The sequence below is a fragment of the Denticeps clupeoides genome, unplaced genomic scaffold (assembly GCF_900700375.1).
Source record: "Denticeps clupeoides unplaced genomic scaffold, fDenClu1.1, whole genome shotgun sequence".
Classification (NCBI taxonomy): Eukaryota; Metazoa; Chordata; class Actinopteri; order Clupeiformes; family Denticipitidae; genus Denticeps; species Denticeps clupeoides.
In genome coordinates, this window is record NW_021629949.1 from 17,763 (window position 1) to 41,407 (window position 23,645).

At 38.9% G+C, this 23,645-nt stretch overlaps 31 pseudogenes; all 31 read left to right on the top strand.

Annotated features, from left to right (window-relative positions):
• Positions 1 to 1,083: 1,083 nt before the first annotated feature.
• Positions 1,084 to 1,202, top strand: LOC114778044 (uncharacterized; annotated as a pseudogene).
• Positions 1,203 to 2,834: 1,632 nt separating this feature from the next.
• LOC114778059 (uncharacterized) lies at positions 2,835 to 2,953 on the top strand (annotated as a pseudogene).
• Positions 2,954 to 3,749: 796 nt separating this feature from the next.
• Positions 3,750 to 3,868, top strand: LOC114778045 (uncharacterized; annotated as a pseudogene).
• A 160-nt stretch (positions 3,869 to 4,028) lies between these two features.
• Positions 4,029 to 4,147, top strand: LOC114778062 (uncharacterized; annotated as a pseudogene).
• A 1,353-nt stretch (positions 4,148 to 5,500) lies between these two features.
• Positions 5,501 to 5,619, top strand: LOC114778047 (uncharacterized; annotated as a pseudogene).
• A 161-nt stretch (positions 5,620 to 5,780) lies between these two features.
• LOC114778063 (uncharacterized) lies at positions 5,781 to 5,899 on the top strand (annotated as a pseudogene).
• Positions 5,900 to 6,059: 160 nt separating this feature from the next.
• LOC114778064 (uncharacterized) lies at positions 6,060 to 6,178 on the top strand (annotated as a pseudogene).
• Positions 6,179 to 6,974: 796 nt separating this feature from the next.
• Positions 6,975 to 7,093, top strand: LOC114778065 (uncharacterized; annotated as a pseudogene).
• Positions 7,094 to 7,252: 159 nt separating this feature from the next.
• LOC114778066 (uncharacterized) lies at positions 7,253 to 7,371 on the top strand (annotated as a pseudogene).
• Positions 7,372 to 8,721: 1,350 nt separating this feature from the next.
• On the top strand, positions 8,722 to 8,840 carry LOC114778048 (uncharacterized; annotated as a pseudogene).
• A 160-nt stretch (positions 8,841 to 9,000) lies between these two features.
• Positions 9,001 to 9,119, top strand: LOC114778067 (uncharacterized; annotated as a pseudogene).
• A 160-nt stretch (positions 9,120 to 9,279) lies between these two features.
• LOC114778068 (uncharacterized) lies at positions 9,280 to 9,398 on the top strand (annotated as a pseudogene).
• Positions 9,399 to 10,728: 1,330 nt separating this feature from the next.
• On the top strand, positions 10,729 to 10,847 carry LOC114778069 (uncharacterized; annotated as a pseudogene).
• Positions 10,848 to 12,199: 1,352 nt separating this feature from the next.
• Positions 12,200 to 12,318, top strand: LOC114778070 (uncharacterized; annotated as a pseudogene).
• A 160-nt stretch (positions 12,319 to 12,478) lies between these two features.
• On the top strand, positions 12,479 to 12,597 carry LOC114778071 (uncharacterized; annotated as a pseudogene).
• A 1,350-nt stretch (positions 12,598 to 13,947) lies between these two features.
• On the top strand, positions 13,948 to 14,066 carry LOC114778073 (uncharacterized; annotated as a pseudogene).
• A 797-nt stretch (positions 14,067 to 14,863) lies between these two features.
• Positions 14,864 to 14,982, top strand: LOC114778049 (uncharacterized; annotated as a pseudogene).
• Positions 14,983 to 15,142: 160 nt separating this feature from the next.
• LOC114778074 (uncharacterized) lies at positions 15,143 to 15,261 on the top strand (annotated as a pseudogene).
• Positions 15,262 to 16,614: 1,353 nt separating this feature from the next.
• Positions 16,615 to 16,733, top strand: LOC114778075 (uncharacterized; annotated as a pseudogene).
• Positions 16,734 to 16,892: 159 nt separating this feature from the next.
• On the top strand, positions 16,893 to 17,011 carry LOC114778076 (uncharacterized; annotated as a pseudogene).
• A 161-nt stretch (positions 17,012 to 17,172) lies between these two features.
• On the top strand, positions 17,173 to 17,291 carry LOC114778077 (uncharacterized; annotated as a pseudogene).
• A 439-nt stretch (positions 17,292 to 17,730) lies between these two features.
• Positions 17,731 to 17,849, top strand: LOC114778078 (uncharacterized; annotated as a pseudogene).
• Positions 17,850 to 20,120: 2,271 nt separating this feature from the next.
• LOC114778079 (uncharacterized) lies at positions 20,121 to 20,239 on the top strand (annotated as a pseudogene).
• A 160-nt stretch (positions 20,240 to 20,399) lies between these two features.
• On the top strand, positions 20,400 to 20,518 carry LOC114778080 (uncharacterized; annotated as a pseudogene).
• Positions 20,519 to 20,677: 159 nt separating this feature from the next.
• On the top strand, positions 20,678 to 20,796 carry LOC114778081 (uncharacterized; annotated as a pseudogene).
• Positions 20,797 to 20,956: 160 nt separating this feature from the next.
• LOC114778082 (uncharacterized) lies at positions 20,957 to 21,075 on the top strand (annotated as a pseudogene).
• A 160-nt stretch (positions 21,076 to 21,235) lies between these two features.
• Positions 21,236 to 21,354, top strand: LOC114778084 (uncharacterized; annotated as a pseudogene).
• A 160-nt stretch (positions 21,355 to 21,514) lies between these two features.
• Positions 21,515 to 21,633, top strand: LOC114778085 (uncharacterized; annotated as a pseudogene).
• Positions 21,634 to 22,434: 801 nt separating this feature from the next.
• LOC114778087 (uncharacterized) lies at positions 22,435 to 22,553 on the top strand (annotated as a pseudogene).
• Positions 22,554 to 22,713: 160 nt separating this feature from the next.
• Positions 22,714 to 22,832, top strand: LOC114778050 (uncharacterized; annotated as a pseudogene).
• Positions 22,833 to 23,356: 524 nt separating this feature from the next.
• On the top strand, positions 23,357 to 23,475 carry LOC114778088 (uncharacterized; annotated as a pseudogene).
• The last annotated feature ends 170 nt before the right edge of the window (positions 23,476 to 23,645 follow it).

The following is a 23,645-nucleotide window of genomic DNA, read 5'->3' on the forward strand; positions in this document are numbered from 1 at the left end:
AAGCGGGAGTTTTCACTCTTTGATATGTGTTTAAGCCCCTTTGGTTTAAAGTTCAAGATTTTCAAGCAGAGTTTGTGTACGGACAAACCAGCTGAAGAATGCCCAATCTTGTCTTATCTCAGAAGCTAAGAAGGCTTGGGCCTGGTTAGTACTTGGATGGGAGACTACCTGGGAATACCAGGTGCTGTAAGCTTTAACTATTGAAAAACTTTTAAAATGAAAGTATTTACATGGCTTTGGCCTGGTTAGTACTTGGATGGGAGACTACCTGGGAATACCAGGTGCTGTAAGCTTTAACTATTGAAAAACTTTTAAAATAAAAGTATTTACATGGCTTTGTTAGCTTTTTTGCCTTTTCTCCATCATAATTTGACAGTAAAGCGGGAGTTTTCGCACTTTATAATGTTTTCAAAGCCCTTTTGTTTAAAGTCCAAGATTTTCAAGCAGAGTTTGCTTACAGACATGCCAGCTGAAGATTGCCCAATCTTGTCTGATCTCAGAAGCTAAGAAGGCCTGGGCCTGGTTAGTACTTGGATGGGAGACTACGTAGGAATGCCAGGTGCAGTAAGCTTTAACTATTGAAAACTTTAAAATGAAAGTATTTACATCACTTTGTTAACTTTTTTTAAAGTAAGTTAAGGGGTATTTTCTTTCTTTGATATGTTTTCCCGCCTTTTTTCTTTTTTTTTTTTTTTTAACTTCTCTTCAGGTTTCTTTGTCTGTGTGTGCTCTACAACGATCATTCACAGGCTTGGAGCTGAATCGATTAGGTGGGGTTTTCCAGCCCTCGGCCTTCAGGTGCTACGCACCCTGATGTCAGTTTAATATCTGATATGTCATATTAAGCGGATTTTTAGAACAGGGAGTCGGCAATAGGGCCTGCTCCATCCGCTCCATTCATCGACCCAGTATTGCATTGCCTCTAGAAGGTGTGCACTTTATTTGTTGTATTGCAAATAAAAGCTTACCACTCCAACTTTTTGCCTTTTCTCCATCATAATTTGACAGTAAAGCGGGAGTTTTAACTCTTTGATATGTGTTCAAGCCCTTTGGTTTAAAGTTCAAGATTTTCAAGCAGAGTTTGTGTATGGACAAACCAGCTGAAGAATGCCCAATCTTGTCTGATCTCAGAAGCTAAGAAGGCTTGGGCCTGGTTAGTACTTGGATGGGAGACTACCTGGGAATACCAGGTGCTGTAAGCTTTAACTATTGAAAAACTTTTAAAATGAAAGTATTTACATGGCTTTGTTAGCTTTTTTTGCCTTTTCTCCATCATATTTTAACAGTAAAGTGGGAGTTTTCGCACAATATAATGTTATCAAAGCCCTTTGGTTTAAAGTTCAAGATTTTCAAGCAGAGTTTGTGTACAGACAAACCAGCTGAAGAATGCCCAATGTTGTCTGATCTCAGAAGCTAAGAAGGCTTGGGCCTGGTTAGTACTTGGATGGGAGACTACCTGGGAATGCCAGGTGCAGTAAGCTTTAACTATTGAAAACTTTTAAAATGAAAGTATTTACATCACTTTGTTAACTTTTTTTAAAGTAAGTTAAGGGGTATTTTCTTTCTTTGATATGTTTTCCCGCCTTTTTTCTTTTTTTTTTTTTTTTTTTTTTAACTTCTCTTCAGGTTTCTTTGTCTGTTGTGTACGGACAAACCAGCTGAAGAATGCCCAATCTTGTCTTATCTCAGAAGCTAAGAAGGCTTGGGCCTGGTTAGTACTTGGATGGGAGACTACCTGGGAATACCAGGTGCTGTAAGCTTTAACTATTGAAAAACTTTTAAAATGAAAGTATTTACATGGCTTTGTTAGCTTTTTTGCCTTTTCTCCATCATAATTTTGACAGTAAAGCGGGAGTTTTCACTCTTTGATATGTGTTTAAAGCCCTTTGGTTTAAAGTTCAAGATTTTCAAGCAGAGTTTGTGTACGGACAAACCAGCTGAAGAATGCCCAATCTTGCCTTATCTCAGAAGCTAAGAAGGCTTGGGCCTGGTTAGTACTTGGATGGGAGACTACCTGGGAATACCAGGTGCTGTAAGCTTTAACTATTGAAAAACTTTTAAAATAAAAGTATTTACATGGCTTTGTTAGCTTTTTTGCCTTTTCTCCATCATAATTTGACAGTAAAGCGGGAGTTTTCGCACTTTATAATGTTTTCAAAGCCCTTTTGTTTAAAGTCCAAGATTTTCAAGCAGAGTTTGCTTACAGACATGCCAGCTGAAGATTGCCCAATCTTGTCTGATCTCAGAAGCTAAGAAGGCCTGGGCCTGGTTAGTACTTGGATGGGAGACTACGTAGGAATGCCAGGTGCAGTAAGCTTTAACTATTGAAAACTTTTAAAATGAAAGTATTTACATCACTTTGTTAACTTTTTTTAAAGTAAGTTAAGGGGTATTTTCTTTCTTTGATATGTTTTCCCGCCTTTTTTCTTTTTTTTTTTTTTTTTTTTAACTTCTCTTCAGGTTTCTTTGTCTGTGTGTGCTCTACAACGATCATTCACAGGCTTGGAGCTGAATCGATTAGGTGGGGTTTTCCAGCCCTCGGCCTTCAGGTGCTACGCACCCTGATGTCAGTTTAATATCTGATATGTCATATTAAGCGGATTTTTAGAACAGGGAGTCGGCAATAGGGCCTGCTCCATCCGCTCCATTCATCGACCCAGTATTGCATTGCCTCTAGAAGGTGTGCACTTTATTTGTTGTATTGCAAATAAAAGCTTACCACTCCAACTTTTTGCCTTTTCTCCATCATAATTTGACAGTAAAGCGGGAGTTTTCACTCTTTGATATGTGTTCAAGCCCTTTGGTTTAAAGTTCAAGATTTTCAAGCAGAGTTTGTGTACGGACAAACCAGCTGAAGAATGCCCAATCTTGTCTGATCTCAGAAGCTAAGAAGGCTTGGGCCTGGTTAGTACTTGGATGGGAGACTACCTGGGAATACCAGGTGCTGTAAGCTTTAACTATTGAAAAACTTTTAAAATGAAAGTATTTACATGGCTTTGTTAGCTTTTTTTGCCTTTTCTCCATCATAATTTGACAGTAAAGCGGGAGTTTTCGCACTTTATAATGTTTTCAAAGCCCTTTTGTTTAAAGTCCAAGATTTTCAAGCAGAGTTTGCTTACAGACATGCCAGCTGAAGATTGCCCAATCTTGTCTGATCTCAGAAGCTAAGAAGGCCTGGGCCTGGTTAGTACTTGGATGGGAGACTACGTAGGAATGCCAGGTGCAGTAAGCTTTAACTATTGAAAACTTTTAAAATGAAAGTATTTACATCACTTTGTTAACTTTTTTTAAAGTAAGTTAAGGGGTATTTTCTTTCTTTGATATGTTTTCCCGCCTTTTTTCTTTTTTTTTTTTTTTTTTTTAACTTCTCTTCAGGTTTCTTTGTCTGTGTGTGCTCTACAACGATCATTCACAGGCTTGGAGCTGAATCGATTAGGTGGGGTTTTCCAGCCCTCGGCCTTCAGGTGCTACGCACCCTGATGTCAGTTTAATATCTGATATGTCATATTAAGCGGATTTTTAGAACAGGGAGTCGGCAATAGGGCCTGCTCCATCCGCTCCATTCATCGACCCAGTATTGCATTGCCTCTAGAAGGTGTGCACTTTATTTGTTGTATTGCAAATAAAAGCTTACCACTCCAACTTTTTGCCTTTTCTCCATCATAATTTGACAGTAAAGCGGGAGTTTTAACTCTTTGATATGTGTTCAAGCCCTTTGGTTTAAAGTTCAAGATTTTCAAGCAGAGTTTGTGTATGGACAAACCAGCTGAAGAATGCCCAATCTTGTCTGATCTCAGAAGCTAAGAAGGCTTGGGCCTGGTTAGTACTTGGATGGGAGACTACCTGGGAATACCAGGTGCTGTAAGCTTTAACTATTGAAAAACTTTTAAAATGAAAGTATTTACATGGCTTTGTTAGCTTTTTTTGCCTTTTCTGCATCATAATTTGACAGTAAAGCGGGAGTTTTCACTCTTTGATATGTGTTCAAGCCCCTTTGGTTTAAAGTTCAAGATTTTCAAGCAGAGTTTGTGTACGGACAAACCAGCTGAAGAATGCCCAATCTTGTCTGATCTCAGAAGCTAAGAAGGCTTGGGCCTGGTTAGTACTTGGATGGGAGACTACCTGGGAATACCAGGTGCTGTAAGCTTTAACTATTGAAAAACTTTTAAAATGAAAGTATTTACATGGCTTTGTTAGCTTTTTTTGCCTTTTCTCCATCTTATTTTGACAGTAAAGCGGGAGTTTTCGCACATTATAATGTTATCAAAGCCCTTTGGTTTAAAGTTCAAGATTTTCAAGCAGAGTTTGTGTACAGACAAACCAGCTGAAGAATGCCCAATGTTGTCTGATCTCAGAAGCTAAGAAGGCTTGGGCCTGGTTAGTACTTGGATGGGAGACTACCTGGGAATACCAGGTGCTGTAAGCTTTAACTATTGAAAAACTTTTAAAATGAAAGTATTTACATGGCTTTGTTAGCTTTTTTGCCTTTTCTCCATCATAATTTGACAGTAAAGCGGGAGTTTTCACTCTTTGATATGTGTTTAAGCCCCTTTGGTTTAAAGTTCAAGATTTTCAAGCAGAGTTTGTGTACGGACAAACCAGCTGAAGAATGCCCAATCTTGTCTTATCTCAGAAGAGAAGCTAAGAAGGCTTGGGCCTGGTTAGTACTTGGATGGGAGACTACCTGGGAATACCAGGTGCTGTAAGCTTTAACTATTGAAAAACTTTTAAAATAAAAGTATTTACATGGCTTTGTTAGCTTTTTTGCCTTTTCTCCATCATAATTTGACAGTAAAGCGGGAGTTTTCGCACTTTATAATGTTTTCAAAGCCCTTTTGTTTAAAGTCCAAGATTTTCAAGCAGAGTTTGCTTACAGACATGCCAGCTGAAGATTGCCCAATCTTGTCTGATCTCAGAAGCTAAGAAGGCCTGGGCCTGGTTAGTACTTGGATGGGAGACTACGTAGGAATGCCAGGTGCAGTAAGCTTTAACTATTGAAAACTTTTAAAATGAAAGTATTTACATCACTTTGTTAACTTTTTTTAAAGTAAGTTAAGGGGTATTTTCTTTCTTTGATATGTTTTCCCGCCTTTTTTCTTTTTTTTTTTTTTTTAACTTCTCTTCAGGTTTCTTTGTCTGTGTGTGCTCTACAACGATCATTCACAGGCTTGGAGCTGAATCGATTAGGTGGGGTTTTCCAGCCCTCGGCCTTCAGGTGCTACGCACCCTGATGTCAGTTTAATATCTGATATGTCATATTAAGCGGATTTTTAGAACAGGGAGTCGGCAATAGGGCCTGCTCCATCCGCTCCATTCATCGACCCAGTATTGCATTGCCTCTAGAAGGTGTGCACTTTATTTGTTGTATTGCAAATAAAAGCTTACCACTCCAACTTTTTGCCTTTTCTCCATCATAATTTGACAGTAAAGCGGGAGTTTTAACTCTTTGATATGTGTTCAAGCCCTTTGGTTTAAAGTTCAAGATTTTCAAGCAGAGTTTGTGTATGGACAAACCAGCTGAAGAATGCCCAATCTTGTCTGATCTCAGAAGCTAAGAAGGCTTGGGCCTGGTTAGTACTTGGATGGGAGACTACCTGGGAATACCAGGTGCTGTAAGCTTTAACTATTGAAAAACTTTTAAAATGAAAGTATTTACATGGCTTTGTTAGCTTTTTTTGCCTTTTCTGCCATCATAATTTGACAGTAAAGCGGGAGTTTTCACTCTTTGATATGTGTTCAAGCCCCTTTGGTTTAAAGTTCAAGATTTTCAAGCAGAGTTTGTGTACGGACAAACCAGCTGAAGAATGCCCAATCTTGTCTGATCTCAGAAGCTAAGAAGGCTTGGGCCTGGTTAGTACTTGGATGGGAGACTACCTGGGAATACCAGGTGCTGTAAGCTTTAACTATTGAAAAACTTTTAAAATGAAAGTATTTACATGGCTTTGTTAGCTTTTTTTGCCTTTTCTCCATCATAATTTGACAGTAAAGCGGGAGTTTTCACTCTTTGATATGTTTTCAAGCCCCTTTGGTTTAAAGTTCAAGATTTTCAAGCAGAGTTTGTGTACGGACAAACCAGCTGAAGAATGCCCAATCTTGTCTGATCTCAGAAGCTAAGAAGGCTTGGGCCTGGTTAGTACTTGGATGGGAGACTACCTGGGAATACCAGGTGCTGTAAGCTTTAACTATTGAAAAACTTTTAAAATAAAAGTATTTACATGGCTTTGTTAGCTTTTTTGCCTTTTCTCCATCATAATTTGACAGTAAAGCGGGAGTTTTCGCACTTTATAATGTTTTCAAAGCCCTTTTGTTTAAAGTCCAAGATTTTCAAGCAGAGTTTGCTTACAGACATGCCAGCTGAAGATTGCCCAATCTTGTCTGATCTCAGAAGCTAAGAAGGCCTGGGCCTGGTTAGTACTTGGATGGGAGACTACGTAGGAATGCCAGGTGCAGTAAGCTTTAACTATTGAAAACTTTTAAAATGAAAGTATTTACATCACTTTGTTAACTTTTTTTAAAGTAAGTTAAGGGGTATTTTCTTTCTTTGATATGTTTTCCCGCCTTTTTTCTTTTTTTTTTTTTTTTTTTTTAACTTCTCTTCAGGTTTCTTTGTCTGTGTGTGCTCTACAACGATCATTCACAGGCTTGGAGCTGAATCGATTAGGTGGGGTTTTCCAGCCCTCGGCCTTCAGGTGCTACGCACCCTGATGTCAGTTTAATATCTGATATGTCATATTAAGCGGATTTTTAGAACAGGGAGTCGGCAATAGGGCCTGCTCCATCCGCTCCATTCATCGACCCAGTATTGCATTGCCTCTAGAAGGTGTGCACTTTATTTGTTGTATTGCAAATAAAAGCTTACCACTCCAACTTTTTGCCTTTTCTCCATCATAATTTGACAGTAAAGCGGGAGTTTTAACTCTTTGATATGTGTTCAAGCCCTTTGGTTTAAAGTTCAAGATTTTCAAGCAGAGCTTGTGTACGGACAAACCAGCTGAAGAATGCCCAATCTTGTCTGATCTCAGAAGCTAAGAAGGCTTGGGCCTGGTTAGTACTTGGATGGGAGACTACCTGGGAATACCAGGTGCTGTAAGCTTTAACTATTGAAAAACTTTTAAAATGAAAGTATTTACATGGCTTTGTTAGCTTTTTTTGCCTTTTCTCCATCATAATTTGACAGTAAAGCGGGAGTTTTCACTCTTTGATATGTGTTCAAGCCCTTTGGTTTAAAGTTCAAGATTTTCAAGCAGAGTTTGTGTACGGACAAACCAGCTGAAGAATGCCCAATCTTGTCTGATCTCAGAAGCTAAGAAGGCTTGGGCCTGGTTAGTACTTGGATGGGAGACTACCTGGGAATACCAGGTGCTGTAAGCTTTAACTATTGAAAAACTTTTAAAATGAAAGTATTTACATGGCTTTGTTAGCTTTTTTGCCTTTTCTCCATCATAATTTGACAGTAAAGCGGGAGTTTTCACTCTTTGATATGTGTTTCAAGCCCCTTTGGTTTAAAGTTCAAGATTTTCAAGCAGAGTTTGTGTACGGACAAACCAGCTGAAGAATGCCCAATCTTGTCTTATCTCAGAAGCTAAGAAGGCTTGGGCCTGGTTAGTACTTGGATGGGAGACTACCTGGGAATACCAGGTGCTGTAAGCTTTAACTATTGAAAAACTTTTAAAATGAAAGTATTTACATGGCTTTGTTAGCTTTTTTGCCTTTTCTCCATCATAATTTGACAGTAAAGCGGGAGTTTTCACTCTTTGATATGTGTTTAAGCCCCTTTGGTTTAAAGTTCAAGATTTTCAAGCAGAGTTTGTGTACGGACAAACCAGCTGAAGAATGCCCAATCTTGTCTTATCTCAGAAGCTAAGAAGGCTTGGGCCTGGTTAGTACTTGGATGGGAGACTACCTGGGAATACCAGGTGCTGTAAGCTTTAACTATTGAAAAACTTTTAAAATAAAAGTATTTACATGGCTTTGTTAGCTTTTTTGCCTTTTCTCCATCATAATTTGACAGTAAAGCGGGAGTTTTCGCACTTTATAATGTTTTCAAAGCCCTTTTGTTTAAAGTCCAAGATTTTCAAGCAGAGTTTGCTTACAGACATGCCAGCTGAAGATTGCCCAATCTTGTCTGATCTCAGAAGCTAAGAAGGCCTGGGCCTGGTTAGTACTTGGATGGGAGACTACGTAGGAATGCCAGGTGCAGTAAGCTTTAACTATTGAAAACTTTTAAAATGAAAGTATTTACATCACTTTGTTAACTTTTTTTAAAGTAAGTTAAGGGGTATTTTCTTTCTTTGATATGTTTTCCCGCCTTTTTTCTTTTTTTTTTTTTTTTTTAACTTCTCTTCAGGTTTCTTTGTCTGTGTGTGCTCTACAACGATCATTCACAGGCTTGGAGCTGAATCGATTAGGTGGGGTTTTCCAGCCCTCGGCCTTCAGGTGCTACGCACCCTGATGTCAGTTTAATATCTGATATGTCATATTAAGCGGATTTTTAGAACAGGGAGTCGGCAATAGGGCCTGCTCCATCCGCTCCATTCATCGACCCAGTATTGCATTGCCTCTAGAAGGTGTGCACTTTATTTGTTGTATTGCAAATAAAAGCTTACCACTCCAACTTTTTGCCTTTTCTCCATCATAATTTGACAGTAAAGCGGGAGTTTTAACTCTTTGATATGTGTTCAAGCCCTTTGGTTTAAAGTTCAAGATTTTCAAGCAGAGTTTGTGTATGGACAAACCAGCTGAAGAATGCCCAATCTTGTCTGATCTCAGAAGCTAAGAAGGCTTGGGCCTGGTTAGTACTTGGATGGGAGACTACCTGGGAATACCAGGTGCTGTAAGCTTTAACTATTGAAAAACTTTTAAAATGAAAGTATTTACATGGCTTTGTTAGCTTTTTTTGCCTTTTCTCCATCATAATTTGACAGTAAAGCGGGAGTTTTCACTCTTTGATATGTGTTCAAGCCCCTTTGGTTTAAAGTTCAAGATTTTCAAGCAGAGTTTGTGTACGGACAAACCAGCTGAAGAATGCCCAATCTTGTCTGATCTCAGAAGCTAAGAAGGCTTGGGCCTGGTTAGTACTTGGATGGGAGACTACCTGGGAATACCAGGTGCTGTAAGCTTTAACTATTGAAAAACTTTTAAAATGAAAGTATTTACATGGCTTTGTTAGCTTTTTTTGCCTTTTCTCCATCATAATTTGACAGTAAAGCGGGAGTTTTCACTCTTGATATGTGTTCAAAGCCCCTTTGGTTTAAAGTTCAAGATTTTCAAGCAGAGTTTGTGTACGGACAAACCAGCTGAAGAATGCCCAATCTTGTCTGATCTCAGAAGCTAAGAAGGCTTGGGCCTGGTTAGTACTTGGATGGGAGACTACCTGGGAATACCAGGTGCTGTAAGCTTTAACTATTGAAAAACTTTTAAAATGAAAGTATTTACATGGCTTTGTTAGCTTTTTTTGCCTTTTCTCCATCATAATTTGACAGTAAAGCGGGAGTTTTCGCACTTTATAATGTTTTCAAAGCCCTTTGGTTTAAAGTTGTACGGACAAACCAGCTGAAGAATGCCCAATCTTGTCTTATCTCAGAAGCTAAGAAGGCTTGGGCCTGGTTAGTACTTGGATGGGAGACTACCTGGGAATACCAGGTGCTGTAAGCTTTAACTATTGAAAAACTTTTAAAATAAAAGTATTTACATGGCTTTGTTAGCTTTTTTGCCTTTTCTCCATCATAATTTGACAGTAAAGCGGGAGTTTTCGCACTTTATAATGTTTTCAAAGCCCTTTTGTTTAAAGTCCAAGATTTTCAAGCAGAGTTTGCTTACAGACATGCCAGCTGAAGATTGCCCAATCTTGTCTGATCTCAGAAGCTAAGAAGGCCTGGGCCTGGTTAGTACTTGGATGGGAGACTACGTAGGAATGCCAGGTGCAGTAAGCTTTAACTATTGAAAACTTTTAAAATGAAAGTATTTACATCACTTTGTTAACTTTTTTTAAAGTAAGTTAAGGGGTATTTTCTTTCTTTGATATGTTTTCCCGCCTTTTTTCTTTTTTTTTTTTTTTTTTTAACTTCTCTTCAGGTTTCTTTGTCTGTGTGTGCTCTACAACGATCATTCACAGGCTTGGAGCTGAATCGATTAGGTGGGGTTTTCCAGCCCTCGGCCTTCAGGTGCTACGCACCCTGATGTCAGTTTAATATCTGATATGTCATATTAAGCAGATTTTTAGAACAGGGAGTCGGCAATAGGGCCTGCTCCATCCGCTCCATTCATCGACCCAGTATTGCATTGCCTCTAGAAGGTGTGCACTTTATTTGTTGTATTGCAAATAAAAGCTTACCACTCCAACTTTTTGCCTTTTCTCCATCATAATTTGACAGTAAAGCGGGAGTTTTAACTCTTTGATATGTGTTCAAGCCCTTTTGTTTAAAGTTCAAGATTTTCAAGCAGAGTTTGTGTATTGGACAAACCAGCTGAAGAATGCCCAATCTTGTCTGATCTCAGAAGCTAAGAAGGCTTGGGCCTGGTTAGTACTTGGATGGGAGACTACCTGGGAATACCAGGTGCTGTAAGCTTTAACTATTGAAAAACTTTTAAAATGAAAGTATTTACATGGCTTTGTTAGCTTTTTTTGCCTTTTCTCCATCATAATTTGACAGTAAAGCGGGAGTTTTCACTCTTTGATATGTGTTCAAGCCCCTTTGGTTTAAAGTTCAAGATTTTCAAGCAGAGTTTGTGTACGGACAAACCAGCTGAAGAATGCCCAATCTTGTCTGATCTCAGAAGCTAAGAAGGCTTGGGCCTGGTTAGTACTTGGATGGGAGACTACCTGGGAATACCAGGTGCTGTAAGCTTTAACTATTGAAAAACTTTTAAAATGAAAGTATTTACATGGCTTTGTTAGCTTTTTTTGCCTTTTCTCCATCATAATTTGACAGTAAAGCGGGAGTTTTCACTCTTTGATATGTTTTCAAGCCCCTTTGGTTTAAAGTTCAAGATTTTCAAGCAGAGTTTGTGTACGGACAAACCAGCTGAAGAATGGCCAATCTTGTCTGATCTCAGAAGCTAAGAAGGCTTGGGCCTGGTTAGTACTTGGATGGGAGACTACCTGGGAATACCAGGTGCTGTAAGCTTTAACTATTGAAAAACTTTTAAAATGAAAGTATTTACATGGCTTTGTTAGCTTTTTTGCCTTTTCTCCATCATAATTTGACAGTAAAGCGGGAGTTTTCACTCTTTGATATGTGTTTAAGCCCCTTTGGTTTAAAGTTCAAGATTTTCAAGCAGAGTTTGTGTACGGACAAACCAGCTGAAGAATGCCCAATCTTGTCTTATCTCAGAAGCTAAGAAGGCTTGGGCCTGGTTAGTACTTGGATGGGAGACTACCTGGGAATACCAGGTGCTGTAAGCTTTAACTATTGAAAAACTTTTAAAATAAAAGTATTTACATGGCTTTGTTAGCTTTTTTGCCTTTTCTCCATCATAATTTGACAGTAAAGCGGGAGTTTTCGCACTTTATAATGTTTTCAAAGCCCTTTTGTTTAAAGTCCAAGATTTTCAAGCAGAGTTTGCTTACAGACATGCCAGCTGAAGATTGCCCAATCTTGTCTGATCTCAGAAGCTAAGAAGGCCTGGGCCTGGTTAGTACTTGGATGGGAGACTACGTAGGAATGCCAGGTGCAGTAAGCTTTAACTATTGAAAACTTTTAAAATGAAAGTATTTACATCACTTTGTTAACTTTTTTTAAAGTAAGTTAAGGGGTATTTTCTTTCTTTGATATGTTTTCCCGCCTTTTTTCTTTTTTTTTTTTTTTTTTTTAACTTCTCTTCAGGTTTCTTTGTCTGTGTGTGCTCTACAACGATCATTCACAGGCTTGGAGCTGAATCGATTAGGTGGGGTTTTCCAGCCCTCGGCCTTCAGGTGCTACGCACCCTGATGTCAGTTTAATATCTGATATGTCATATTAAGCGGATTTTTAGAACAGGGAGTCGGCAATAGGGCCTGCTCCATCCGCTCCATTCATCGACCCAGTATTGCATTGCCTCTAGAAGGTGTGCACTTTATTTGTTGTATTGCAAATAAAAGCTTACCACTCCAACTTTTTGCCTTTTCTCCATCATAATTTGACAGTAAAGCGGGAGTTTTCACTCTTTGATATGTGTTCAAGCCCTTTGGTTTAAAGTTCAAGATTTTCAAGCAGAGTTTGTGTACGGACAAACCAGCTGAAGAATGCCCAATCTTGTCTGATCTCAGAAGCTAAGAAGGCTTGGGCCTGGTTAGTACTTGGATGGGAGACTACCTGGGAATACCAGGTGCTGTAAGCTTTAACTATTGAAAAACTTTTAAAATGAAAGTATTTACATGGCTTTGTTAGCTTTTTTTGCCTTTTCTCCATCATAATTTGACAGTAAAGCGGGAGTTTTCACTCTTTGATATGTGTTCAAGCCCCTTTGGTTTAAAGTTCAAGATTTTCAAGCAGAGTTTGTGTACGGACAAACCAGCTGAAGAATGCCCAATCTTGTCTGATCTCAGAAGCTAAGAAGGCTTGGGCCTGGTTAGTACTTGGATGGGAGACTACCTGGGAATACCAGGTGCTGTAAGCTTTAACTATTGAAAAACTTTTAAAATGAAAGTATTTACATGGCTTTGTTAGCTTTTTTGCCTTTTCTCCATCATAATTTGACAGTAAAGCGGGAGTTTTCACTCTTTGATATGTGTTTAAGCCCCTTTGGTTTAAAGTTCAAGATTTTCAAGCAGAGTTTGTGTACGGACAAACCAGCTGAAGAATGCCCAATCTTGTCTTATCTCAGAAGCTAAGAAGGCTTGGGCCTGGTTAGTACTTGGATGGGAGACTACCTGGGAATACCAGGTGCTGTAAGCTTTAACTATTGAAAAACTTTTAAAATAAAAGTATTTACATGGCTTTGTTAGCTTTTTTGCCTTTTCTCCATCATAATTTGACAGTAAAGCGGGAGTTTTCGCACTTTATAATGTTTTCAAAGCCCTTTTGTTTAAAGTCCAAGATTTTCAAGCAGAGTTTGCTTACAGACATGCCAGCTGAAGATTGCCCAATCTTGTCTGATCTCAGAAGCTAAGAAGGCCTGGGCCTGGTTAGTACTTGGATGGGAGACTACGTAGGAATGCCAGGTGCAGTAAGCTTTAACTATTGAAAACTTTTAAAATGAAAGTATTTACATCACTTTGTTAACTTTTTTTAAAGTAAGTTAAGGGGTATTTTCTTTCTTTGATATGTTTTCCCGCCTTTTTTCTTTTTTTTTTTTTTTTTAACTTCTCTTCAGGTTTCTTTGTCTGTGTGTGCTCTACAACGATCATTCACAGGCTTGGAGCTGAATCGATTAGGTGGGGTTTTCCAGCCCTCGGCCTTCAGGTGCTACGCACCCTGATGTCAGTTTAATATCTGATATGTCATATTAAGCGGATTTTTAGAACAGGGAGTCGGCAATAGGGCCTGCTCCATCCGCTCCATTCATCGACCCAGTATTGCATTGCCTCTAGAAGGTGTGCACTTTATTTGTTGTATTGCAAATAAAAGCTTACCACTCCAACTTTTTGCCTTTTCTCCATCATAATTTGACAGTAAAGCGGGAGTTTTAACTCTTTGATATGTGTTCAAGCCCTTTTGGTTTAAAGTTCAAGATTTTCAAGCAGAGTTTGTGTACTGACAAACCAGCTGAAGAATGCCCAATCTTGTCTGATCTCAGAAGCTAAGAAGGCTTGGGCCTGGTTAGTACTTGGATGGGAGACTACCTGGGAATACCAGGTGCTGTAAGCTTTAACTATTGAAAAACTTTTAAAATGAAAGTATTTACATGGCTTTGTTAGCTTTTTTTGCCTTTTCTCCATCATAATTTGACAGTAAAGCGGGAGTTTTCACTCTTTGATATGTGTTCAAGCCCCTTTGGTTTAAAGTTCAAGATTTTCAAGCAGAGTTTGTGTACGGACAAACCAGCTGAAGAATGCCCAATCTTGTCTGATCTCAGAAGCTAAGAAGGCTTGGGCCTGGTTAGTACTTGGATGGGAGACTACCTGGGAATACCAGGTGCTGTAAGCTTTAACTATTGAAAAACTTTTAAAATGAAAGTATTTACATGGCTTTGTTAGCTTTTTTGCCTTTTCTCCATCATAATTTGACAGTAAAGCGGGAGTTTTCGCACTTTATAATGTTTTCAAAGCCCTTTTGTTTAAAGTCCAAGATTTTCAAGCAGAGTTTGCTTACAGACATGCCAGCTGAAGATTGCCCAATCTTGTCTGATCTCAGAAGCTAAGAAGGCCTGGGCCTGGTTAGTACTTGGATGGGAGACTACGTAGGAATGCCAGGTGCAGTAAGCTTTAACTATTGAAAACTTTTAAAATGAAAGTATTTACATCACTTTGTTAACTTTTTTTAAAGTAAGTTAAGGGGTATTTTCTTTCTTTGATATGTTTTCCCGCCTTTTTTCTTTTTTTTTTTTTTTTTTTTTTAACTTCTCTTCAGGTTTCTTTGTCTGTGTGTGCTCTACAACGATCATTCACAGGCTTGGAGCTGAATCGATTAGGTGGGGTTTTCCAGCCCTCGGCCTTCAGGTGCTACGCACCCTGATGTCAGTTTAATATCTGATATGTCATATTAAGCGGATTTTTAGAACAGGGAGTCGGCAATAGGGCCTGCTCCATCCGCTCCATTCATCGACCCAGTATTGCATTGCCTCTAGAAGGTGTGCACTTTATTTGTTGTATTGCAAATAAAAGCTTACCACTCCAACTTTTTGCCTTTTCTCCATCATAATTTGACAGTAAAGCGGGAGTTTTAACTCTTTGATATGTGTTCAAGCCTTTTGGTTTAAAGTTCAAGATTTTCAAGCAGAGTTTGTGTATGGACAAACCAGCTGAAGAATGCCCAATCTTGTCTGATCTCAGAAGCTAAGAAGGCTTGGGCCTGGTTAGTACTTGGATGGGAGACTACCTGGGAATACCAGGTGCTGTAAGCTTTAACTATTGAAAAACTTTTAAAATGAAAGTATTTACATGGCTTTGTTAGCTTTTTTTGCCTTTTCTCCATCATAATTTGACAGTAAAGCGGGAGTTTTCACTCTTTGATATGTGTTCAAGCCCCTTTGGTTTAAAGTTCAAGATTTTCAAGCAGAGTTTGTGTACGGACAAACCAGCTGAAGAATGCCCAATCTTGTCTGATCTCAGAAGCTAAGAAGGCTTGGGCCTGGTTAGTACTTGGATGGGAGACTACCTGGGAATACCAGGTGCTGTAAGCTTTAACTATTGAAAAACTTTTAAAATGAAAGTATTTACATGGCTTTGTTAGCTTTTTTTGCCTTTTCTCCATCATAATTTGACAGTAAAGCGGGAGTTTTCCACTCTTGATATGTGTTCAAAGCCCTTTGGTTTAAAGTTCAAGATTTTCAAGCAGAGTTTGTGTACAGGACAAACCAGCTGAAGAATGCCCAATCTTGTCTGATCTCAGAAGCTAAGAAGGCTTGGGCCTGGTTAGTACTTGGATGGGAGACTACCTGGGAATACCAGGTGCTGTAAGCTTTAACTATTGAAAAACTTTTAAAATGAAAGTATTTACATGGCTTTGTTAGCTTTTTTTGCCTTTTCTCCATCATAATTTGACAGTAAAGCGGGAGTTTTCACTCTTTGATATGTGTTTAAGCCCCTTTGGTTTAAAGTTCAAGATTTTCAAGCAGAGTTTGTGTACGGACAAACCAGCTGAAGAATGCCCAATCTTGTCTTATCTCAGAAGCTAAGAAGGCTTGGGCCTGGTTAGTACTTGGATGGGAGACTACCTGGGAATACCAGGTGCTGTAAGCTTTAACTATTGAAAAACTTTTAAAATAAAAGTATTTACATGGCTTTGTTAGCTTTTTTGCCTTTTCTCAGTCATAATTTGACAGTAAAGCGGGAGTTTTCGCACTTTATAATGTTTTCAAAGCCCTTTTGTTTAAAGTCCAAGATTTTCAAGCAGAGTTTGCTTACAGACATGCCAGCTGAAGATTGCCCAATCTTGTCTGATCTCAGAAGCTAAGAAGGCCTGGGCCTGGTTAGTACTTGGATGGGAGACTACGTAGGAATGCCAGGTGCAGTAAGCTTTAACTATTGAAAACTTTTAAAATGAAAGTATTTACATCACTTTGTTAACTTTTTTTAAAGTAAGTTAAGGGGTATTTTCTTTCTTTGATATGTTTTCCCGCCTTTTTTCTTTTTTTTTTTTTTTTTTTAACTTCTCTTCAGGTTTCTTTGTCTGTGTGTGCTCTACAACGATCATTCACAGGCTTGGAGCTGAATCGATTAGGTGGGGTTTTCCAGCCCTCGGCCTTCAGGTGCTACGCACCCTGATGTCAGTTTAATATCTGATATGTCATATTAAGCGGATTTTTAGAACAGGGAGTCGGCAATAGGGCCTGCTCCATCCGCTCCATTCATCGACCCAGTATTGCATTGCCTCTAGAAGGTGTGCACTTTATTTGTTGTATTGCAAATAAAAGCTTACCACTCCAACTTTTTGCCTTTTCTCCATCATAATTTGACAGTAAAGCGGGAGTTTTAACTCTTTGATATGTGTTCAAGCCCTTTGGTTTAAAGTTCAAGATTTTCAAGCAGAGTTTGTGTACGGACAAACCAGCTGAAGAATGCCCAATCTTGTCTGATCTCAGAAGCTAAGAAGGCTTGGGCCTGGTTAGTACTTGGATGGGAGACTACCTGGGAATACCAGGTGCTGTAAGCTTTAACTATTGAAAAACTTTTAAAATGAAAGTATTTACATGGCTTTGTTAGCTTTTTTGCCTTTTCTCCATCATAATTTGACAGTAAAGCGGGAGTTTTCACTCTTTGATATGTGTTCAAGCCCCTTTGGTTTAAAGTTCAAGATTTTCAAGCAGAGTTTGTGTACGGACAAACCAGCTGAAGAATGCCCAATCTTGTCTGATCTCAGAAGCTAAGAAGGCTTGGGCCTGGTTAGTACTTGGATGGGAGACTACCTGGGAATACCAGGTGCTGTAAGCTTTAACTATTGAAAAACTTTTAAAATGAAAGTATTTACATGGCTTTGTTAGCTTTTTTTGCCTTTTCTCCATCATAATTTGACAGTAAAGCGGGAGTTTTCACTCTTTGATATGTGTTTAAAGCCCCTTTGGTTTAAAGTTCAAGATTTTCAAGCAGAGTTTGTGTACGGACAAACCAGCTGAAGAATGCCCAATCTTGTCTGATCTCAGAAGCTAAGAAGGCTTGGGCCTGGTTAGTACTTGGATGGGAGACTACCTGGGAATACCAGGTGCTGTAAGCTTTAACTATTGAAAAACTTTTAAAATAAAAGTATTTACATGGCTTTGTTAGCTTTTTTGCCTTTTCTCCATCATAATTTGACAGTAAAGCGGGAGTTTTCGCACTTTATAATGTTTTCAAAGCCCTTTTGTTTAAAGTCCAAGATTTTCAAGCAGAGTTTGCTTACAGACATGCCAGCTGAAGATTGCCCAATCTTGTCTGATCTCAGAAGCTAAGAAGGCCTGGGCCTGGTTAGTACTTGGATGGGAGACTACCGTGGGAATACCAGGTGCTGTAAGCTTTAACTATTGAAAAACTTTTAAAATAAAAGTATTTACATGGCTTTGTTAGCTTTTTTTGCCTTTTCTCCATCATAATTTGACAGTAAAGCGGGAGTTTTCACTCTTTGATATGTGTTCAAGCCCCTTTGGTTTAAAGTTCAAGATTTTCAAGCAGAGTTTGTGTACGGACAAACCAGCTGAAGAATGCCCAATCTTGTCTGATCTCAGAAGCTAAGAAGGCTTGGGCCTGGTTAGTACTTGGATGGGAGACTACCTGGGAATACCAGGTGCTGTAAGCTTTAACTATTGAAAAACTTTTAAAATGAAAGTATTTACATGGCTTTGTTAGCTTTTTTTGCCTTTTCTCCATCATAATTTGACAGTAAAGCGGGAGTTTTCGCACTTGATAATGTTTTCAAAGCCCTTTTGGTTTAAAGTTCAAGATTTTCAAGCAGAGTTTGTGTACAGGACAAACCAGCTGAAGAATGCCCAATCTTGTCTGATCTCAGAAGCTAAGAAGGCTTGGGCCTGGTTAGTACTTGGATGGGAGACTACCTGGGAATACCAGGTGCTGTAAGCTTTAACTATTGAAAAACTTTTAAAATGAAAGTATTTACATGGCTTTGTTAGCTTTTTTGCCTTTTCTCCATCATAATTTGACAGTAAAGCGGGAGTTTTCACTCTTTGATATGTGTTTAAGCCCCTTTGGTTTAAAGTTCAAGATTTTCAAGCAGAGTTTGTGTACGGACAAACCAGCTGAAGAATGCCCAATCTTGTCTTATCTCAGAAGCTAAGAAGGCTTGGGCCTGGTTAGTACTTGGATGGGAGACTACCTGGGAATACCAGGTGCTGTAAGCTTTAACTATTGAAAAACTTTTAAAATAAAAGTATTTACATGGCTTTGTTAGCTTTTTTGCCTTTTCTCCATCATAATTTGACAGTAAAGCGGGAGTTTTCGCACTTTATAATGTTTTCAAAGCCCTTTTGTTTAAAGTCCAAGATTTTCAAGCAGAGTTTGCTTACAGACATGCCAGCTGAAGATTGCCCAATCTTGTCTGATCTCAGAAGCTAAGAAGGCCTGGGCCTGGTTAGTACTTGGATGGGAGACTACGTAGGAATGCCAGGTGCAGTAAGCTTTAACTATTGAAAACTTTTAAAATGAAAGTATTTACATCACTTTGTTAACTTTTTTTAAAGTAAGTTAAGGGGTATTTTCTTTCTTTGATATGTTTTCCCGCCTTTTTTCTTTTTTTTTTTTTTTTTTAACTTCTCTTCAGGTTTCTTTGTCTGTGTGTGCTCTACAACGATCATTCACAGGCTTGGAGCTGAATCGATTAGGTGGGGTTTTCCAGCCCTCGGCCTTCAGGTGCTACGCACCCTGATGTCAGTTTAATATCTGATATGTCATATTAAGCGGATTTTTAGAACAGGGAGTCGGCAATAGGGCCTGCTCCATCCGCTCCATTCATCGACCCAGTATTGCATTGCCTCTAGAAGGTGTGCACTTTATTTGTTGTATTGCAAATAAAAGCTTACCACTCCAACTTTTTGCCTTTTCTCCATCATAATTTGACAGTAAAGCGGGAGTTTTCACTCTTTGATATGTGTTCAAGCCCCTTTGGTTTAAAGTTCAAGATTTTCAAGCAGAGTTTGTGTACGGACAAACCAGCTGAAGAATGCCCAATCTTGTCTTATCTCAGAAGCTAAGAAGGCTTGGGCCTGGTTAGTACTTGGATGGGAGACTACCTGGGAATACCAGGTGCTGTAAGCTTTAACTATTGAAAAACTTTTAAAATAAAAGTATTTACATGGCTTTGTTAGCTTTTTTGCCTTTTCTCCATCATAATTTGACAGTAAAGCGGGAGTTTTCGCACTTTATAATGTTTTCAAAGCCCTTTTGTTTAAAGTCCAAGATTTTCAAGCAGAGTTTGCTTACAGACATGCCAGCTGAAGATTGCCCAATCTTGTCTGATCTCAGAAGCTAAGAAGGCCTGGGCCTGGTTAGTACTTGGATGGGAGACTACGTAGGAATGCCAGGTGCAGTAAGCTTTAACTATTGAAAACTTTTAAAATGAAAGTATTTACATCACTTTGTTAACTTTTTTTAAAGTAAGTTAAGGGGTATTTTCTTTCTTTGATATGTTTTCCCGCCTTTTTTCTTTTTTTTTTTTTTTTTTTTTTTAACTTCTCTTCAGGTTTCTTTGTCTGTGTGTGCTCTACAACGATCATTCACAGGCTTGGAGCTGAATCGATTAGGTGGGGTTTTCCAGCCCTCGGCCTTCAGGTGCTACGCACCCTGATGTCAGTTTAATATCTGATATGTCATATTAAGCGGATTTTTAGAACAGGGAGTCGGCAATAGGGCCTGCTCCATCCGCTCCATTCATCGACCCAGTATTGCATTGCCTCTAGAAGGTGTGCACTTTATTTGTTGTATTGCAAATAAAAGCTTACCACTCCAACTTTTTGCCTTTTCTCCATCATAATTTGACAGTAAAGCGGGAGTTTTCACTCTTTGATATGTGTTCAAGCCCCTTTGGTTTAAAGTTCAAGATTTTCAAGCAGAGTTTGTGTACGGACAAACCAGCTGAAGAATGCCCAATCTTGTCTGATCTCAGAAGCTAAGAAGGCTTGGGCCTGGTTAGTACTTGGATGGGAGACTACCTGGGAATACCAGGTGCTGTAAGCTTTAACTATTGAAAAACTTTTAAAATGAAAGTATTTACATGGCTTTGTTAGCTTTTTTTGCCTTTTCTCCATCATAATTTGACAGTAAAGCGGGAGTTTTCACTCTTTGATATGTGTTCAAGCCCCTTTGGTTTAAAGTTCAAGATTTTCAAGCAGAGTTTGTGTACGGACAAACCAGCTGAAGAATGCCCAATCTTGTCTGATCTCAGAAGCTAAGAAGGCTTGGGCCTGGTTAGTACTTGGATGGGAGACTACCTGGGAATACCAGGTGCTGTAAGCTTTAACTATTGAAAAACTTTTAAAATGAAAGTATTTACATGGCTTTGTTAGCTTTTTTGCCTTTTCTCCATCATAATTTGACAGTAAAGCGGGAGTTTTCGCACTTATAATGTTTTCAAAGCCCTTTTGGTTTAAAGTTCAAGATTTTCAAGCAGAGTTTGTGTACGGACAAACCAGCTGAAGAATGCCCAATCTTGTCTGATCTCAGAAGCTAAGAAGGCTTGGGCCTGGTTAGTACTTGGATGGGAGACTACCTGGGAATACCAGGTGCTGTAAGCTTTAACTATTGAAAAACTTTTAAAATGAAAGTATTTACATGGCTTTGTTAGCTTTTTTTGCCTTTTCTCCATCATAATTTGACAGTAAAGCGGGAGTTTTCACTCTTTGATATGTGTTCAAGCCCCTTTGGTTTAAAGTTCAAGATTTTCAAGCAGAGTTTGTGTACGGACAAACCAGCTGAAGAATGCCCAATCTTGTCTGATCTCAGAAGCTAAGAAGGCTTGGGCCTGGTTAGTACTTGGATGGGAGACTACCTGGGAATACCAGGTGCTGTAAGCTTTAACTATTGAAAAACTTTTAAAATGAAAGTATTTACATGGCTTTGTTAGCTTTTTTTGCCTTTTCTCCATCATAATTTGACAGTAAAGCGGGAGTTTTCACTCTTTGATATGTGTTCAAGCCCCTTTGGTTTAAAGTTCAAGATTTTCAAGCAGAGTTTGTGTACGGACAAACCAGCTGAAGAATGCCCAATCTTGTCTGATCTCAGAAGCTAAGAAGGCTTGGGCCTGGTTAGTACTTGGATGGGAGACTACCTGGGAATACCAGGTGCTGTAAGCTTTAACTATTGAAAAACTTTTAAAATGAAAGTATTTACATGGCTTTGTTAGCTTTTTTTGCCTTTTCTCCATCATAATTTGACAGTAAAGCGGGAGTTTTCACTCTTTGATATGTGTTCAAGCCCCTTTGGTTTAAAGTTCAAGATTTTCAAGCAGAGTTTGTGTACGGACAAACCAGCTGAAGAATGCCCAATCTTGTCTGATCTCAGAAGCTAAGAAGGCTTGGGCCTGGTTAGTACTTGGATGGGAGACTACCTGGGAATACCAGGTGCTGTAAGCTTTAACTATTGAAAAACTTTTAAAATGAAAGTATTTACATGGCTTTGTTAGCTTTTTTTGCCTTTTCTCCATCATAATTTGACAGTAAAGCGGGAGTTTTCGCACTTTATAATGTTTTCAAAGCCCTTTTGTTTAAAGTTCAAGATTTTCAAGCAGAGTTTGCTTACAGACATGCCAGCTGAAGATTGCCCAATCTTGTCTGATCTCAGAAGCTAAGAAGGCCTGGGCCTGGTTAGTACTTGGATGGGAGACTACGTAGGAATGCCAGGTGCAGTAAGCTTTAACTATTGAAAACTTTTAAAATGAAAGTATTTACATCACTTTGTTAACTTTTTTTTAAAGTAAGTTAAGGGGTATTTTCTTTCTTTGATATGTTTTCCCGCCTTTTTTCTTTTTTTTTTTTTTTTTTTTTTTAACTTCTCTTCAGGTTTCTTTGTCTGTGTGTGCTCTACAACGATCATTCACAGGCTTGGAGCTGAATCGATTAGGTGGGGTTTTCCAGCCCTCGGCCTTCAGGTGCTACGCACCCTGATGTCAGTTTAATATCTGATATGTCATATTAAGCGGATTTTTAGAACAGGGAGTCGGCAATAGGGCCTGCTCCATCCGCTCCATTCATCGACCCAGTATTGCATTGCCTCTAGAAGGTGTGCACTTTATTTGTTGTATTGCAAATAAAAGCTTACCACTCCAACTTTTTGCCTTTTCTCCATCATAATTTGACAGTAAAGCGGGAGTTTTAACTCTTTGATATGTGTTCAAGCCCCTTTGGTTTAAAGTTCAAGATTTTCAAGCAGAGTTTGTGTACGGACAAACCAGCTGAAGAATGCCCAATCTTGTCTGATCTCAGAAGCTAAGAAGGCTTGGGCCTGGTTAGTACTTGGATGGGAGACTACCTGGGAATACCAGGTGCTGTAAGCTTTAACTATTGAAAAACTTTTAAAATGAAAGTATTTACATGGCTTTGTTAGCTTTTTTTGCCTTTTCTCCATCATAATTTGACAGTAAAGCGGGAGTTTTCACTCTTTGATATGTGTTCAAGCCCCTTTGGTTTAAAGTTCAAGATTTTCAAGCAGAGTTTGTGTACGGACAAACCAGCTGAAGAATGCCCAATCTTGTCTGATCTCAGAAGCTAAGAAGGCTTGGGCCTGGTTAGTACTTGGATGGGAGACTACCTGGGAATGCCAGGTGCTGTAAGCTTTAACTATTGAAAACTTTTAAAATGAAAGTATTTACATCACTTTGTTAACTTTTTTTAAAGTAAGTTAAGGGGTATTTTCTTTCTTTGATATGTTTTCCCGCCTTTTTTTTCTTTTTTTTTTTTTTTTTTTTTTTTAACTTCTCTTCAGGTTTCTTTGTCTGTGTGTGCTCTACAACGATCATTCACAGGCTTGGAGCTGAATCGATTAGGTGGGGTTTTCCAGCCCTCGGCCTTCAGGTGCTACGCACCCTGATGTCAGTTTAATATCTGATATGTCATATTAAGCGGATTTTTAGAACAGGGAGTCGGCAATAGGGCCTGCTCCATCCGCTCCATTCATCGACCCAGTATTGCATTGCCTCTAGAAGGTGTGCACTTTATTTGTTGTATTGCAAATAAAAGCTTACCACTCCAACTTTTTGCCTTTTCTCCATCATAATTTGACAGTAAAGCGGGAGTTTTCACTCTTTGATATGTGTTCAAGCCCCTTTGGTTTAAAGTTCAAGATTTTCAAGCAGAGTTTGTGTACGGACAAACCAGCTGAAGAATGCCCAATCTTGTCTGATCTCAGAAGCTAAGAAGGCTTGGGCCTGGTTAGTACTTGGATGGGAGACTACCTGGGAATACCAGGTGCTGTAAGCTTTAACTATTGAAAAACTTTTAAAATGAAAGTATTTACATGGCTTTGTTAGCTTTTTTTGCCTTTTCTCCATCATAATTTGACAGTAAAGCGGGAGTTTTCGCACTTTATAATGTTTTCAAAGCCCCTTTGGTTTAAAGTCCAAGATTTTCAAAGCAGAGTTTGCTTACAG